Consider the following 20,364-nt stretch of genomic DNA (forward strand, 5'->3'; position numbering starts at 1 on the left):
CAATATGGTTATAATACAGCTGACGAACATAACTTTTATTTACGCATATCGTTAATTGTAAGTAGAGGTTTGTAGATGAAAATATATAAGAGAATTGGTAGGTAATCTTGGAATCGCAAGTTTAAATCTATCTCTTGATTGCAAATGATTATAATAAACTACTTTTATAGCATTTTTCTCATACTTTTTTCAAATTGAAAAAAAAATATATTTTTATATTTATATTTAAGTGTGTATTGATTTTGTATTACGAGTAGATATATTTTTTTAGATTTTCATAGGTACTACATTTCAATTTGATTATTACGTACTATATAGACATAAAATTCGTTGCTAAATAACACATGTAAATGTAAAAAATGAATTGTTTTTTTTTATCGAGATGTGATCAAATTTAATATTTATATTAGGTACACTAAAACTTAAACAATAATATTGTTTATAAAATGTCACCATACTTATTTCACAATCCGTAAATACCCATATTTTAGTTTCACTTATAAAAGACAAGTATGTAATTTTATTTCTTAAAAATTTGTTTCATATGAATATTTTGATTTTTAATTATTGATTTTAATAATGTAATGACATAGATATGTTATTATTGAGGATAAGGTATGAATATATGATACATATTGAAAAGTATATATAATTGGTGGGCAAGCATGAGAACAAACATCGATGATACACCTTTTCTTTCTGTATGCCTGATGGATGTTTATAAATGTACACAAGTATTATAATTTTATAATAGATAATGTAACTATTGTAAATTTTATCTATATAATAATATTAAAATATTATTGTGATCATTTTTCATAAATAATTTACTTATTACTATAGTTACCTACGTACTTTTTGTACTAATTTGAGAACAATTTTGAGTAAAACTAGGTTTCACATTTTGTTAAAAATTGGTGCTCAAATATATTGTTGTTCACATTATTGAAATTTCTTGGAAAATTAGATACCTAAACAACTTTTTAAAATAAGTTAAGTATAATCCATTTATTATGTTTTTAATATATTATAAAAATACTGTATTGATATTTTTTAAATTATGTATGTTTTATATAGTGTTTTGTGATTCAGAGTAGAAACTTAATATTTTTAAACGATATTTTTAAATATCATATGAAAAATGTATTGAAAAATATTTAAGGTTTTTTTTTCAAGCTTAGCTATGTAGTTCATAGCATGGTAATCACTATTTTTTTTGATTGACTGAGCACAGTCATACTCATTATATGACTATGGTCAAAGGTTATTCAGTGTATTTCAACGAGTACCAACATTTTATTTTTTTTTTTTTACGAAGTGTTTAGTTTTTTATACTCAGGATTGTAATAAAAAAGTTTGTCATTTTTATGAAACACTCTTGGCAAAGGTAAGTTTCGTTGGCTAAGTAATCGTTTTAAAACAGAGAATAAAAGTTTTTCTCGAGTGACACTGAAGAGTATAATAATAAAGATAAAATAGATAGTTGATGCAGTGTAGACGTTTTTTTGAATGACAATAATTTGGTAAATGACATAAGTAATAAGACATTTATTTATAGAAATTGATATAATAACTAATTTAAATTTAAACCAATTTAAGGATAAGAAAACTTCATAATATTACCTTAACACTTTTTTTTATTTTCTCATGAATAATATTATGATAGTGACGTGATATTGAATAAATATGTTATACAATTCATCTGAAAATGCATTATTAATCGATACGACTATTGAATTGTATGGGTATTTGACATGTTACTTGAGACCTTAAATATTTCAATAAAATACACTTTAAACATTCTGTGTAATGCTAATTTTAATTCTTATTAGATATCGTAAGGTTTCATGTGGTGTTATGTAATAATTTTATGTGGAGTACATTTTTAAATCAAAATAATATCAAAGAAATCAAACGATCACTATTTATTATTTATTAAGAAATCGTAATATTATCATCTATTAAATATTTTATTGGAACTAAATAATATTAAATATATATTACATTTATGAGTACAATAATATTGAATATTATATTTCGGTTAGAGTAATAAATCATATAATTTGTATTCATCATCATTAAAAATATTTAGTTCAATACAATTTAAAAAAAATACTACTTATATATTTACACACTATAAAATACAAAATGAAATGTGTTGAATAGTAAATATCTACAATTTACATACTAAGCTTTTATATAGATAATGTCAAAAAAAAAATACATTTCAAAGTTTTGAACTGTTAGTATTATTTCAAATTTCTATAAAATGTTAAACAGAATAACTCACAATGGAATATTGTTTTTCTTATCAATATCAATATAAAAAATCTAGAATAATTTTACCTAGTAAAAATACGTTTAAACCTCATTAAGAAATTGATTTTTGGTCAGCTGTCATCTCGTTTTTAGTGAAGCAATTAAACACCATAATGAATCGTTTTGGCAATAAATTATATTTTATAATGACTCTTCCAGAGCAATCTTGGTATAATTAATGTTTATGACTTGGAAAATAATACATTTTAGACATCGTTCAGTATATGGCCACAATGATTCATTTCCTCTCAAATTTTCTTTAAAGCTTATTAAGAAAACGATTAAGCAAAATACAAGATGTTTTAAATTGTTTACCAAATATATTATTCTTTTGATTTCAGATTATCAAAACATAATATAGTAAAACAGCACAAAGTTTTTAATCAATTATTTATTTAATTTTATTTAACTGACTCAAAAGTAAAAAAAAAATAAAAAAACACTCAACGTATATTAAAACCAAATAAACAAAATAAACTGTTTAAACATTTTTGAAAATAAAGCATTTTTTTTTTTTTTTTTTTGTTCAATAATAATTTGTTTTAACATTAACTACCTATTAGTTCTTTTTTATTTTATCTTTTGTGTATAAAACTGATACTTTTATCACTTCTTAAATGTATTTGAATAACCATTGCTCCTTTTTTATAATGTAAAAATCATTTTGTTCAATATATGATTACTTTTTTGTAAATTTATGATCTTATTAATAATAACCTTTATATATAATTCGGTCTATGAGCTACTAACTTTTTATTTATATAATGTAATGTAATCATGTATAATATTGCTTTATTTTTATTTTATTTTTTTTGTTTTTCGATAGAATATTCCAGATTTATTTATTTATTTTATTAATTTTTATATAAATTTAACTATTTTAATTCTAATAAAATAATTAGGTATACATTTCTATGGAATTTCTAAATTATTAATGACATACTTAATCTAATAAACGTCAAAATAGTAACTAATGATACTGTTACTTTCATTTATTTATTATAGTTTTTGTTTTGTTGGTGTATTTTAAATTATATTTTATAAGACGTAAAATATTTTCTATTTGATAGAAAAGAATTTAATTTTATGCAGAACTTATATTGATAGGTAATATATAGGTGCCTTACACTTTAATAGTAATATATTTTAATAAAAAATTGTTTAGGATTACTTTTTTTTTATTATTATTTATTATTATTAAAGACCCGTGGAAACATTTTCCATGGTGTACAATGAATAATATAATCAATTACAAGCTTTAAAAATAAAATACAAATTTATACGATGAACACATTGCGTGCTTTTTGTAGGTTTATTATAGTTTAAGTTAAAGTTTTAAATTTTATGAATTTGACCGAGAAATATTTTTGTACTTCATAATATTTCAAAAATACTAAACATAACTTGTTTATATGAAAAAACATATATTTTTTTTTTTTTTAATTTCACTCTTTGCAATTAACACTGATTTAAGTGTAACACGTAAATATATACATAATAATGCAATTTATAAATATAAATGTTGAAGAAAATACAACCTTGAAATTTCCAAATAACTGAACATTTTGTAAACAATCTTAGATCTTAAAATATTATTATTAGGGCTCGGACGTTTATGTGATATTAAACCTATAAAAATGCCTTTAAAAAAAAGACATTTATAACCTAAAAAACAGAAAAAAATCTCCAAAAATATTAAGAATTCCCTAGTAAATTGTTTGTTATTATTTTCACCGTTAACGATATACTATGATTTATATCATACTACGTTATGTACTTGTATAGTTACATGATTAAACTTTATATTATGTATTATCAACTTTGTGGAAATAAAAAAATTAATAGTGAAAAATAATACACTTGAGTTTTTTTGTTTTCAATTTAATTTAAATAAATAATTAAAAAATAATAAAAACTACACTAAAATTTCAATAAATTACCTAAAACGAAAAAAATACAAAACAAAAATTAGTTATATAGATGCGTATGTTATCAAAATATATTTTAAGGTAGAAAAACATCGTCCATTTATTTCCAAAACAAAGATTCAAAAGTCATCAATATACGGGTTCTAATAACTATGGCAATTGAAGAACTAAAAATAGTATAATATATTTAATGTATGATAAGATCCACGATAACAACGAAAATATGGTTGATCTTATATTTAATTGATATTTTAAGAAAAACCAACAGTTCACCAATAATTTATAGTATATGAAAAATGTATACAAACGTTTAAAACAATTATTAAATTTATTTTAAGTTTATAAAAATACACAAAACAGCCAGTAGTCTGAAGATTAGGTACAGAGTGATTTATATATTTACATAAATGTTTCGAGGGATTTTACTACAAACATTTATCTTGTGTAATAAAAATAAAAGAAGAAAATTGTAGAAATATACATGAACATCCGTTTAGTTCTAAGTTTTAACTGATTATTTTGTTGGCATATTAAAAAAAATATATATTATTATACTTCACATAATAAGTCTAATTTTAATTTGTAAATCAATATTAAGCGATTGTATAGGTATGTATTACTTTATAACTTATTGCTTAATTAAGTATATTTTCAATGTTTATGAATATAAAAATACATGTTTATATAATACCCGTGTGTATTTTCTTTAAAATAAACTAGTTGAAACTTCCAGTTCAAGTTCATTAAATTGAACTTAGACACCATTAAATTAATCAAATCAACTATGCGTAATAGATAAAAATACAATTCATAAAATTACGTAAATTGAATTATAACTATAATTCAGCCAACAGCGTAGTAGATTTTTATCACATATTGTTAGTTCTGTACATTTCTACATTTCTCTGATAATAATTAAATAATTATTAAAATAACTCCTTATATAAATAATCAGTCAGGTATATACGGGTCACGTAAAAATAACATTACCTTATCTTATTCCTATCTTAATTCTTATAACAAACTAAAAATTAATGAAAATACGTAAATCTATCCACAGGAACGTTTTGTCGTTTTTTCGATAAAAATAAATGTAGTGCACTTCTCAGACAAAAATGATGATAATCATTTTATTTTTGACATTCAAAGAATTAACTATATAAAATTACCTACAAGAAATGAAACAAACTATCATCAACGTTGAAAATAATAACATTTTCCTGGTCCAAAAAGTATTACCGAAAACGATCAAAACACCAACTACGTCAATGTTGTACATTTCTTACTCTATTCAAATTTCAAAGTACTTAGTATAGGTATATATGTATATATATATATAATGACAAAATCCGTAAATAATTTTAAAATGCTTAAAGAGCAAAAAATGATTTAACAAATCATTTGAAAATTTACTTATATGACAAAATAAAACATGGAACATTAGTAAAATATTTATAGTTGATTGTCTTATGCTATTCAAAATAATTTATTTATATTTATATTTATATTTAAATTATGATTTTTATTTTTACTGTAATCATGAATGCGTGAATGTTACTTTCCGTTCCTTTATCACATTGTTTAATTTTGATCTACATTTAAAAAACAATATACGTTTCACACTGACAATCAAATAAATAAATCTATTTTACCTACCGTTATCAAAAAGGCTCAAATAAGTGGTGAACGAAAAATATGTATTTAATGTTTAAATATCAAACATTTCATTTATTTTAATAGTTGAAATCAATAATTAAAATTAAATTAAATTTTTTAATAATTCACAATGAGTGTATCCAAGTAATATTAAATATGTTAAATATCCGAGAACGATAGTATTAATTTTATATTAAATATAATTTTTTTTATGTTATACATATATACAGTTTGGTTATGATATTTTTTAAGAAATTTAATAAAATAACTTCCTAAACAATATTGAATAGATAGCATTGTAAATCATTGATCATTTATCATGATAATGATTATCAATTAACACGTTGTACAATAACTATATACTATCTATAGCTACTGATGACCAAAATTGCATAACTATTTAAATTAATAGAAAAATTATTTCATTATACACTACTGACACAACTAAGTATCATTATTTATTTGATAAAACAAACGGCGTATAATATTTCAAAAGATTCAATCGATTATTATATTGTATATTGGTATCATTTCAAACTAAAAACATATAGATGCTTGGTTTCATTTGATGTTATTATATTTTCTATAGAATTGCCATAATTTATGATATTATTATATGTATTTGATTTTTTTACTCAAATTAGTAAATTCGAGAATGTTTAAAATGAAATAAAAGGTTGTAAGTTTAAACCGATGATTTATGAGACAACAGTTGTTAACTATTTTAATCATCAAGAATTATTATAAATGCTTTAATTTGTTTTTTAAAGATGTTCAAACAAAATTTGTTTGTATTAATTTCTGAAATTTATTTTTTATGTAGAGTAATTTTTTACCAAAAACCACGCATTTTTTTCAAAATCTAATAGTTTAAAAAAAAAAAAAATTATTACATTATTTTCAATGAAAATAAAACAATATTTTTTAAACAAATTATATTTTCAATATTTTTAATCGTTATAATTTTTTCTAAGTGTTTTACTTTTTTGTTTGACAGTGTAGATTTGTAATTTCATATTTTAAAACAGAATATTCGATAGACAAAAATTGAAATATGAACCAGCAGTTTATATGTATATTTTAAAGTTTAGGTAAGTGGAATAATAGATCAAAATTTTTTGGAGTACTATATCTCCATACCTTTCTATTTCGTTCACTTAAACTTTAATACTTATAACTCATAAACCATTAGAATGAATTTTGATTTGTATGTTTCAAAATAATAAAAAAAATAAATAAAAAAATAAAAAAAATAGCGTACTTCAGAATATGAAATTTAAAAAAAATTGTGTATAATTTATATATATAAAAAAAAATAATAAAATAATAGATTTACAAATAATGAGCATTGTTTGATAAAATATACACTCTATATATATAATTTATGTAGCAAAAAACTCTCAGATTGTATAATTATCTATTTCATTCTTGAAAAATATTACGTCAAAAAGGACACTTTAAACTGAAAATATTATTTCTTAAAAAAATAAAACGGCTTTTAAATAAAAAAAAAAAAAAAAACTAAGACAATAATCAGCTACTTGAAAAAAAAACTCAAGCATTAGCTTATTCCAAATTTTACTCAACCAATCACATCAGATCAAAACTATAACCATAAATAATATATTTCTATTGTCACCACTTTAAATACGTAAATTTCCGCTATAAACCATGCACATCATACTCCATCTTTAGCCATAACAGTGATAATTCAAATATATTAATGATTTAAAAATAATTGCTATTCCAGTATTGTTTTTCTTACATCTATATCTAACGCACATTAACTATTCGTACTTACGATGTCTAAAAATTAACACTTGTACATTCATTTTTTCCCCACTGAAATGTATTTAATTATAAGCAAAATTTAAAAATGTTTTTATTCTATTACTCAAAAACTATATTATAAGTTTTGAATTTAATTATTTGTATGATTAAAATTAAAACCATTGTCTTAGATTCAAAAATGTAATCAATTTTAAATTTGTATGGAAGTAAAATTATATGTACTGTATCATAATCAAACATAATTTCCAATATTTTCATCACTTACATACAAATATTTAAACGATGTGACCAATATTAATTGTAGATTTAAACTTTAAAATCAATAAATTATTGTTTATACATAAATACGAGTAGTAAAATAATTCTAACCGCTTTAATTAAATCTCAAGTTGTAATAAAAAAATCATAATTACTATTTCTCTAAAATAAAGCTTTTCAATAAAAAAAAAAAAAAATATAATTTTATTGACATTATTTATTAGGAATTCACATTTTTTCAAATTTCGTTAAAGATCAAAGCTTATAATTATCACTTTTATTGATTTTAAAATATTATCATATCCTTACTCATATTTGTATTTCATGTATTTTATTGAATACATTTTTATATAATCTCAAAATAATAAGTATATTTATGATATATACTTTTCAACAAACTATCGTTAATTTTTCCGTATAACTATACATATGTATGAATATATTTCATTTATAATACGTTTATTGACATTTTTACATGGTAGAGTTAACTATTGTATTTAAACGAACGCAAATATAAATAAGATTTATTTAATGAATTACTTAAATAAGAAAAAAATATCTTTACCAATTGAGTAGTTCACTTTGGTTAAAGAATAGTCCACGTTTTATTAACAATCAAATGGTTTTGTTTTCATACGTCAATATAATTAATAATTAATGCATTGCGTTATGTATTTTAATTATCAATTGAAATATTTCAAGGAATTTATAACTAATTTAAAACTGTGCATTGTTTATTAGTACTTACCCTGAACACGTTCTTATGTTGAAACTATATTTGATTATTTTTCCATACGATAAAAATTAAAATTAAAATAAATAACCACAAAAATGCACAAGCACAAAACGATTTCACAAATCCGTCTGAGAGTTATATTAATAATATTAATGATAATATTGAAAACAGAGGAGGATTAGTTATATTATTTATTGTGTTAAAACACTCAGCTCCGTCAAAATTATTTTATTCGAAGAAAAATGCAGTAGGTACATAAAAAAAAAATCGTTTATGTATGTATTATGTACGTTTGTTAATAATTCGATGAACACGATCACGAAAAACAGCGCACAAAGTGGTGCTGACTGGCGAGGACCTGGCGAAAAATTCAACTACAGGGGTGGAAACCGGCGCGAATACTCAACCCCTCATTCAGCGGCTTTACGGCGAACAGTAGCCGTTTGCCGCCAGGCTTCGCTATATCAACGCTGTTAGGGCTGTACCCAAGACCTGTAATATTATTGGCATAGACAGCTCGATGTTTGTCTGTCTTACCGTAATATTCTAACCAAGATAAGATTGTCCATAGAAAATAACAAAACGGCATGTCGGTTTTGTGAACCGGCCAGCTCAATAAGTTATGAAACAGATTTTAGATGAATTTTTGGATTTGAAATTAATATGTGAATTGATGTGGATTATTACTTTAAATTTTTATCAAATTAATTTAACTCATATAGATAAATAAGGAAATTAATATATAATAAATAATATTATCTTCTAAGATAAATATAAAATGTAAGAATGTTTTTTCTATCATTGTATCGAATTTGGTTCAATTTATTGATAAAAGTATATCATATTATAATACGTGCTTTTTTTAAAATATTAATTATTATTAGTTTTTAGATAGATACATTATTTTTGAAAATAAATGTTGAAATTTATATGACAATTACAAACAATATTGTAGTCTTTATAGTAGTGATATTGTGTTAGTAAATTTAAAAAAAAGTATGGCTTACTGTTTAACATTTCCTGTTTAAAACTAAGAAATAAAGTATAATAAAAATATACGCAAGTACAATTAATGTACATATCTTTTTTCTCAGAATTAAAAATAAAAAGAAAATACCTAGATTAATTAATTCAATTTTTAACAAGATAAACTATAAAGTTTTAATATTTTCTGCATCTAGATATTTTTTTGATAATATATATTAAAAGATTGAGAGATAGAAAAAATTAGTCAATAGTGTTCTAACATGTATGGCTAATAAATAATAAGTAATAACATACTACCATTTTCAAAGCATCAAAAAAAGTTAATTGCAATCGAAATAGTTGTAGCACTTAGCGACAATATTTCTAATTTCCAAAAGTATTTATTTTATTATATATGTGAATTTAAAAATATTAACTATTGAAAAATTTAAAAACAACAGTATATATACACAAATTATAAATACAAATGTTTTAAAAACTGTTTGTTATTAGTATTCAAAGAGTAATTTACTGGATGTTTATACTGTAATCATTTTTTAAATGTAAATCAATTGTTAACATGTTAAACTCATCACTGGTAATTTTTAATAATTTTGAAGAGCGTCTTATTTAATAAAAAAATGTTTAATTTTTATACACCATTTTTTTTAAAAGATGAAATTTTTTTTTAAGTTACACAATTTAAAAAAGTTTTATTAGTGATAAACAATATAAAACTAGTTATCTACTTTCGTAATTAATAATTTTTAATAGTTAAACAATTGCTTATAATACGTATGTATTATTCAATAGTTTTATAGTTTTATTCATAATTTGTGCATTCAATCTCAACGTAAAAGATATAAATATATATTCATATTATATAATGTTATTTATATAATAATTTAGAATACCTACATTTATTATACTATTATAGGTACCTGTAATATAACATAGTTTTTTGTGTTTTTTTATTGCTTAAGATTTTTTTTTTTTTTTTTTGTATTACAATAATATTATGTAACTATAAAATATATTACATATTTAATCAAATGTCACTAACATAAAAACTGAAATTGATTTATGAAGGCGTATGCTTTAAGTCATAAATAAATAAGAGAAACAAAATTGGGTCCAAAATCGATCTCATGGGAACACTATAGTCACTACTAAGTATACCGCTGAATCGCGACCTAAACACATTTAGTCGACGATGTGCTTACCAATATATTATTTCAGTTATTGCACACAAACTGTCGTTGAAATGTGTATAGAACAATCAATTATTGTTCAAAATTTTGAAGTTTAAGTTAAATTAGAAAATTTGTAAATATATTTTTAACCAGGTACCGGAACAATGTAAATAAGCCTAATACAATAAATTTTTCTAATTAAATATTTTTTGATAACATTACAATAGATATACAGTTTCATGCAATCATAGAGAGAAAAAATATTTTTCATAATATGATAGTGCAATATAAATTATTTATCGTCAGAAATTGAATATTAATCTTAAAATTTTCATTCGAATAAGGTTAATTTTTGTTAGACAGAAACAAAACATTTTTAATCATAAATAACTATTTTTAAAAATTGAATCTTTTTAATACATCAAGTTTTATGATTGTATGAAGTTCAATTTTTTATGAAATTGAATATTTATCTGTATAACAATTATTTCTTCTCAAATGATCTTTGTTTTTAATTTTAATTAAAAAACTAATAACTGTAGTAAGTTCAAATTTGTAAGAAAGTTTATTTTTGCATTTTTTCATACGTAGTATAGTTTTCTAAATATTTTGACTTTATCTGAGCTATTTATAGAAATTTTTAATTTAAATTTTTTTAAATTTTATTTCTATTAATAATAAGAAAAAAATATTCATTGGGTCAAAATTCTTGAAAATTTAATAAAAGATTCAATTTATTAAAATTTTATAAAGTTCATTAATATTATAAAAATAATAAACTGCATGTATTTTATTGCAAGGCATTTATAAAATTTTCAATAATAATTATAGCTTAGTTTTAGAAAATTAATACAATGATCTTTATATAAGTAGTTTATATTATAATTAAAAATATTAAAAAAATATATTATCACAGTTATTTTTATTGATATTCAAAGTTCTAATTTGGGGGAAAATATATTTAAATGACAAATAATAATGTTAATTATTTTGTTATAATTCAAAAACATAATTAGTGGAAACTGAAAAATCTTACGTATTTCAATTTTACTATAATCAATGACATTTTTACAATATGTAAATTAATATTAAGATATTAGTTATTTATAGTATGAAACTGCTTTAAACTACTAGTAAACATGTTACTATAATTAAATATTTATAATAAATTTTAATTAATCTTAAGGTTTTGGCATTAAATCAATTTACAATAGTACTAATACTGAAATCAGTTACTTTATTATGAATATCATAAAAAAGTGTGCTTGTGACATAAGCTAACAAATTGCTTTCGTTCAAAATCTTGTTTTGTATACGATGATATATAATTTAATACAAATTTAACACTTCTTCTACAGTTACCCACTCAACACCTAACATATAATATTGCAGTACATTTACTTGTTTTTTATTGTTATTTTTCTTATCAAATTTATAATATCAATATGTGTAATATTTTATTATATATTTTATAGAAAATCTTTATTTTTATAAGAAATATGATTAATTAATTATATTAAATAACTAAAACAGGGATATAGGATTATAATATACATAATAATTATATGTGCAATTCGATAGTCGATGATTTATTCTGTAATACTGTGTCCCAATGTAATCTAACTTGCATTTATAAGGAATGTATATTTTTATTGTATTTAATTAATGTTATAGTAATGTTTAAAATAATGTACATGAATATGAATAATAGTAGGAAATGTATTAAACAATACTATATTGTTTATTACAATGCATATTCATTAATAATGTATAATATCTAAAAAATAAACAATTATTCAATGTTAATTTATTATAAATTTCTTCAAACTATTTATAAATTTTGAAATTTAGCTTTATTTTTCCACTGCATTTTGTTGAACGAGTAAATATTTGGCATGGTGTATTTTAGCTTTTTGTTTACTGGACGCTAACCGGCTTGGTAAGTTGGTATGTCCTTGAGTTGAAATGGGCACGTAGACGTTTTCTTGGAAACAAACCAATGGTACAATTGTCTAATTGGCTCAAAAAAAGATACAATTACCGATCGAATTGTTGAAATCATAATTCATAGAGACAAGTATATTAAAAACGAAAAAAATATATTCATTATTTAATTTTATAAACTTCATTGAGGGTCATAGTTAAAGTTACAAGATAAAAAGTACAACTAAATGTTATACAATAGTTGAGAAAAAAAATAGTTTTACTAATCGCTTCCATCAAGTAATGAATATAATATAAAATATTATTTGCCAACAATTCTAAAAATATGTATGTTTATCATTCTATATGATATATTTTAATAATAATATGCATTGCTTTGAACTAAACTGATGTTTATTATTTAAAAAAAAAAATATATATATATATATATATATTAGATGTATCTACCTTTTTCACAATCAACACATCATACTAACTATATAAAATTATAAAAATCCTAGGATTTATAGAAAATATAATATTTTTAGGAAAAAGTGAATGAAATAAAAACATGTATAGGTAGATATTATGAACAAAATGTAAGCACAAAGTATATTGTGTTTTTGTACAAAAATAAAACTATTTATACATATTATTATGGATGTATCTACTATAATATAATTATATTTGTATAATTAAAATAATAATGCTAACGTTTTCGTATTATTCAGGCTATTGATTTATAGCATATAATTTTATTTTACAATATATTTTTAACGCAATTAATTAAAAATAATAATAATAGTTATAATATATGATCTTATACTTATTGAATATTTCTACTAAAAACAACGTGGATTAGTTTAAATTTTAACTAATAATATCATCTAACAAAAATTCGTTTGCAAAAAAAGAGATATTCGTTTATAATTTAGTTTTAATTAAGACCGCTATAATTAAAATTGTAATTGTAACTTTTAGTTTTGTGAAAATATTGTCAAGATTTGACAAATATGGTACTTGTTTAATAAATCCTTACTACTATTTTCATGAAAACTGCTTGTAAATAAAATAAAATTAATATCCTCTCAGTTGTACAATTTATTCATACTCATTTTAAAATCTACAGAGTTGAACATTACATTTTTAAACTATTTTACGACTCAAATGTTTTATGATTCATATCATTGATAATACAAAAGCTTGGTCAATAAGCTTAGAATATTAAAAAAAAATAAATAAATAAATAAATAACTTAACTATTTAAATTTGATAAATTTTAAATTCCATTAAGCCTCACGGTTAAGATGTAGTACTTTTAAACCATGTTGAGTTAATAATATTAACTAAAATAATAATATACTGTTACACCGTGTTCTTTAATTGTAATTATTTTAAGGATCAAAAAAAAAAAAAAAAAATTTAAGCTTTAATAAAATATTAAAACCTCGTAGTTTTATTTATAACTATTAAAAGTGTGATTAATTTTCACAATTATAAAAAAATAATTCTGAATATATTTTACATTTGACCTCAAAATTTGCTAACTAAATATTCTTTCACACAAGAAATCAATATAAATATTAAAACTTTTTTTTTTAGTCCATAAATGTCATGAGATGCAAAAAAATAAATAAATTCATTGTAAAACTAATACATCCCGTGCTCCATTTAGAATTACAATTAATAAAAAACCACACGGCACACATACACACATAAATTTTAAAACCAATAGGTATATTCAATTCTCCTCTCAGGATTAAAAAGGATTCAAAAAAAGAAAGGTAATTTCCTAAAATAGTTGTAAATTTAATTATTTATATAAATTTAAGATAATATTCTATATAAGAATTATTAAATAATACATTTTAATCAACAATTTATCTTTTTCACTTAATTTTAAAATCGTATAATTAATTTGTTGAACCTAAATTATTTGGTGATCGTACATAAAATATTGTATAAATGCCAATTTTTTTTAATACAATTTTAAAAATAAAATTACAATTTAGGTAATTTTTTTAATAGATATATTATTACGTTATATTACGTACACTTTTACTGCTATTATACTATTTAATTTTTGATGATAAATTGAACTTATAATCTGATAATATAATATGGTCTGAATTTTATGTATAATCAAAACTAGGTAAGTTTCAATTGTTATTTATCGATAATATTTCCAATTATTGTACATAGAAAATGCAATAAGTTTTTATTTTTATTTTTATAAAATCTACTTACTTACATTAGTGAATACCAACTATGTATTATAATTTAAATTCATACTCATACATTGTTTCGATTAAACTTTATTGATCTTTTTAAAGTAGCTGGTTTTTGAACACGCCGATAAACATTTTAATATATTTTTAAAGTTTGTTTTTTATTCCAAGAATAATTTTTACTGGACCAAATAAAATATTTTAATTTGTCACAGCATACAAAATAATCGTATATTTAAAAATGTATCATGATATAAATTATATATTATATGTTAATTTTTTTGCATTCTTTAAAACGATAACTACCTATTTTATGTTTTTTTTTTTTTTTTAATTGCAACGCATTTACGTAAAATATAAACTTTCTTTTATTTGACAAATTAACATAAGGTTCATCACAAATATTATTTTCTTAGTTTAACTTTTTTAATAAGCTTCAATACTTAAAAAAAATTTAATATACAAGATCTGTGAATTTTATTCAATTATGTTACTATTTTATTGAACCCTTGAACCTGAAAATCAAAAAATTAAATTAATTTTTTTTTTTTTACATTTTAAATTTAAATTTTAATGCTTTTAAAAAACTAAAACAACAGTTTTAGTTATTTTATTGTATTTACAAAATATATATTATTTGTAAGGACTTAAGACTTCGTTATTGCGTTTATAATTTCTCATGTACAACGATATTTAAAAAATGTACAGAATTATTTTAAGTAATTTATAGGATGAATCTTATTTATATCATTATTGACTTGTAGGTACTTTAATAATAGCCCACAGTTTTATTAAAATGTAATTACTTTAATAGAATAGATATTATATGATTTTTGTTTTTTGAAAAAATCTTTCATGTTTTTTTTAGATAACTGAATATTTTATATTTTATTACTGGTGCCAGTTTTTAGTCATTATAATTCATAATTTTTTGTCATTTCTTGGGTGTTATTCTATACATATTATAAATTACAGTATTGTAGTCAATCGATATTTTTATAATTATTACGTCTGTGTTAGATGTCTATTATTGCTAATTTATTTTCTATTATAAGCTTTGATTTTGCTTGAAATTCAACCAATGTTATATACTCGTTTTGGTAATTTAAATTTAATGGTCATAATTTGTTTTTTTTTTACTACAATATTTTGGTAAGGATATTTCATAGCTGCATCATTCAATCATTGAAATTTGTTTACTACGTTCTTTATATTTATGGAACCCACCTAGTTAAAATTGTTGATTTTTGTAGTTGTTACTTGTGATAAAAATAAAAACCACTTCATAGTTTTTTTTGCATATTATTTTAAGTATATAAATATAATTTAATTTTAGGTACATACGTATTTATACTAAGTGTGTAATTAATACCTTAGTTCTAGTTATACATATTTTTAATTGTATTGTTTTAGTCTGTTATAAATTTTAAAATTAATTTTAATTTTAGTGTCGTATAAAGGGCAAATTATTTATTATTTCAATTAGATCAAATAAATTTTCTTTTGAAAAAATAATTTCTTCTATAGGGATTCCATTCGTATTTTCTTTGATATTAAAATACTTTTTACTAAAAGATTTCCATTCCGAATTTCTTTTATGTTGTCCATCTTCAACTCTCCATGGAATTGAAGTCCACAAATACTTCACCAGAGAACATTTTTAAGTTATAATAATTTTTTTTTGATGAAATGACTCAGAATTACGATTCACCATAAAATAAAAGGACTTCTTAAGTTATCACTACATTTTGACTATTATCTATTTTTAGGCATTGTTTAAATATAACAGTTCAGTCAGGTTTACAGTTTAAATCAATTATTTCTTTTATTTCGATGTCAGTCAATTATGTAAGTTCACTATGTTGTAAGGATCATTTCGTATTTTCATTCCTATTATATAAATCTATTGTTAGTACTAAATATGATAGTGATTATTTAATTCCGTGCTTCTGCATATAACAATATTTGAATAATACCTTATTTTTACAGAAAATTATTTTAAAGATCCCTCTTCCTCTTAGATAAGCACTACTTATTTACTTCCGCCTTGCATACTAATTATTTCTATCTTGTCCTACAAATTACAGCTAATTTTCTTAAATTCTATGGTTACAATAATAAATATTTTTTTTTATTTCCCTAACATTCTCAACTCATAAACTTTAACAATTCTATTATTTTTAAATCTAAATTAATTTATAGTTTTTTTGTGTGTAATTATGTTACCTAATAATTTCAATAAAACCGTTTTATCGCGCTTTATTTACTTTCTTAAATTGCATTCAATTTTCTTAAACTTCATATAAAATAAACCTTAAGTTGTAGAATTTATTTTAATTACTTTGAAGTAAATAAAAAGTTTTCAATGATTTTAATTTTAGTTATAATAAATTAAAAGTTACATTGTTCTTGTTTGTATGATTATACGCGATTATTATTTAAATTTTAATGCTAATTGAATACTTTATTACTACGAATTTCTTTGTAAAATAAAGACGTGCGATTTAATTTTTTCTTCATACAATAAAAAAAAATACTAGATAATAATTAATAGTTGATTTAACAAAACGTTATTATTAAAATTCAAATATTAGATGTATTACGCTAGATTTTTAAGTCTAAAGAATAAAAAATTAAAACTACATATTGCCCCAGAGATATTTTCCAACAATATTGTTGGAGATACATAGTTAAAATTGTGAATGATTTTTTTTCAATAACCATACGATCGATTTCATATTTAGGCATAAGCAGAAATCACCATAAATAATGAATTTTTATCCATACTGAGTTTTTTTTTATACGCATAACACAAGTAATGTCAAATCGATAAAATCACTAACTTAGTGATCAGCAGTCGAACATGACTTCCTAAAAATAGAGATAACTCGTTGCAACTTAATTATTTGTTCAATTAATGAAATCAAACCTCATATGGCCCGCATTGAACTCTAATTTAAAGAATAAAAAAAAATATGACTCAAACAAAACTTGTATTAAAAGAAACAATCTTGATACTTTTTTAAGACATATTCATTTGTTCAAATTGAAAATATTTAAATAAGATAAGCAGAAACATTTTTTTCATTGTTAAATTTTTAAAAATAATTGTTGACGTCTATTTAATATTTTATTGACCATGTAAAGTAAGTATTTATGTAAAATGTATATCGACAACCTTGATACTATTATTCATAATTCTAATTTTATCCTTTAAATACAAAAACAGTAACATTTTAAGAACACACCACAGGCCCATGAATTGTTTGTCAAAAAGCGTTTTGTTTAAACAAGACAGATAAATTAATCTCACCTCTTAGATATCAAAATGACTAATGGATGTACCTATTTTACATGAAGACTTATACAACATTAAGTTGATAATCTAGCTATTGTTAAAAATTAAAAATTTAGTTGAACTTATGTTTAAATCAATATCAATAATAATAATATGAAGATAATTTAAGTTAAGGTAATGTCAAAATTTGATTTAACAATAACGATAAAAAAAATTGATTTAAATTTGTTTGAATTGAACAAATGGTTTCTGTGCCTTTAATTTCAACTCCATACCATAATAAATTACCAACATGGTATAACATAAATTTAGAAACCGTTGTTAGACTGTTTGCTAGGTAATTAACTTGTTAAATAATTAAAGGTTAGTTACTAAGAGAGAATATGATTTAATCAAAATGCATAAGGCGCTTATTACAACTGTTATTCACCTAGATTTAGAGTGCATAATTTGGCAATTAATTAAGACGTGTTGACAGGTGCGTGTGATCTCCAATAATGTTTAACGCTATATATTCAGCTTGGTATTTAAAATATTACTATCTAAATTTAAATTAGTAATGCGCAAATAATACAATCTTAGTGCTTAGAAACTGATAATTGTGTAGACATGAATAAAAATAGAATATACTTATTACAGTTGTAATAATAAGAATCAGTTCATAATGTTGCAATTATTTACAATATAAAACATTAATTTAATGATTTAAAATAACGCTTATTTAACTTTCTAATAATCTCCAATATTAATTTTTTATATAATAATTCAATATGTATTTAAACTTAAATTATTTTTATTACTTTGTTATACTACAGTAAGCTATAGTATAACAAACTAACGAAACTAGATTAGGCCCAGTTGACTTAATATACTTATTTTCACATATTTTTTTTTAGTGTTTCCAAATTATGTTTGATTATTTGTATTTTATACTTTAAGAGAACGTCTCACTTGCATGTGTTTTCTCCGTTTTACACACGTATGACATAGTAAATTTTTGTTCATCAGTATGATAGTGTGCTTTTAGTTTTGATATTAGAGTGAATTGACCTATAATCAAACTTTTAGTTAAGAACATTATCTGTATTCTCTCCTTGGTTTTTTATGATATTTTAATTTTTAAGTGAGCTACGAACATTTTCAAATATTTATATTTTTTATAAAAATAAGTCACTTAAAATTAAAATATCGTAAAAAACCAAGGAGAGAACACAGATAATGTTTTTCACTAAATGTTTGATTATAGTTCAATTCACTCTAATATCAAAACTAAAAGCACTCTATTGAAACTGGTAAACAAAAATTTACTATGTCATACGTTTGTAAAACGTAGACAACACGTGTGGGTAAGACGCCCTCTTAAGATTGATTATAAAAGGTATTTAATAAAATAAATGTTGATAAAATTTTCAATTTAAAAAAAACACAATATTAGATTATTTTAAAAGGCTAAACAGAGATTATTATTCTCGGTATCTTTTAAAAAGTAAACATAATTTTGCTAATTAAATATTTACTTATTCATTTATATAAATCATTTTAAATTTTAAAATAAATCGTCGGTTAAAACAGGAAAAAAAAAAATTTTAAAATAAATATATATTAATACAAAATACAGAACTCGCATCGACTTTACTTCAATGTGTAATGTGTATTATATGGATTTTGGCCATAATGGGTACTACGGGACGATACAACACGCAATTCTTTGTACACCAAATACATTCAAACCTAACGACTGGGCGTCTTCCGGTGACACCCTCGAAAAGCGATGAAAAATTGAAGTCTTTGTCCAAAATCGCATACTAGTAACCTAAAACGTCATGGTACACTGTAAATCTTGTATGTGGAACACATTATGTACCATCCTTACTCGTTTGTTTAAACAAATGAATTCTTCTTAGTGAGAAAACTTTGAACATAGATTTTGGACAATTTTTTTTTCAAATAACAGAGAAATCATTATTTTTTTACTCTTGAAAGCACGTCTTAAGTATGTTACAAGTTAAAATATTTTTACTTTTTTTTTTTTATTTTGCATAATTTGAATATTATTTAATTGTATAAA

At 21.6% G+C, this 20,364-nt stretch overlaps 1 protein-coding gene across 3 annotated transcripts in view; it reads right to left on the reverse strand.

Moving 5' to 3' along the window:
• Positions 1 to 8,895, reverse strand: part of LOC112599111 (leucine-rich repeat-containing protein 24) — a 140,834-nt gene extending 131,939 nt beyond the window's left edge. For all 3 annotated transcript variants that reach the window (XM_025345861.1, XM_025345863.1, XM_025345862.1), the window contains exon 1: positions 8,701 to 8,895. The gene's annotated coding sequence lies outside the window, so the exon portion shown is untranslated. The remainder of the gene's footprint in view (positions 1 to 8,700) is intronic.
• Positions 8,896 to 20,364: the final 11,469 nt, after the last annotated feature.

This window comes from Melanaphis sacchari, unplaced genomic scaffold, assembly GCF_002803265.2.
Source record: "Melanaphis sacchari strain LSU unplaced genomic scaffold, SCAv2.0 Contig4_pilon_pilon, whole genome shotgun sequence".
In the NCBI taxonomy this organism is placed as follows: Eukaryota; Metazoa; Arthropoda; class Insecta; order Hemiptera; family Aphididae; genus Melanaphis; species Melanaphis sacchari.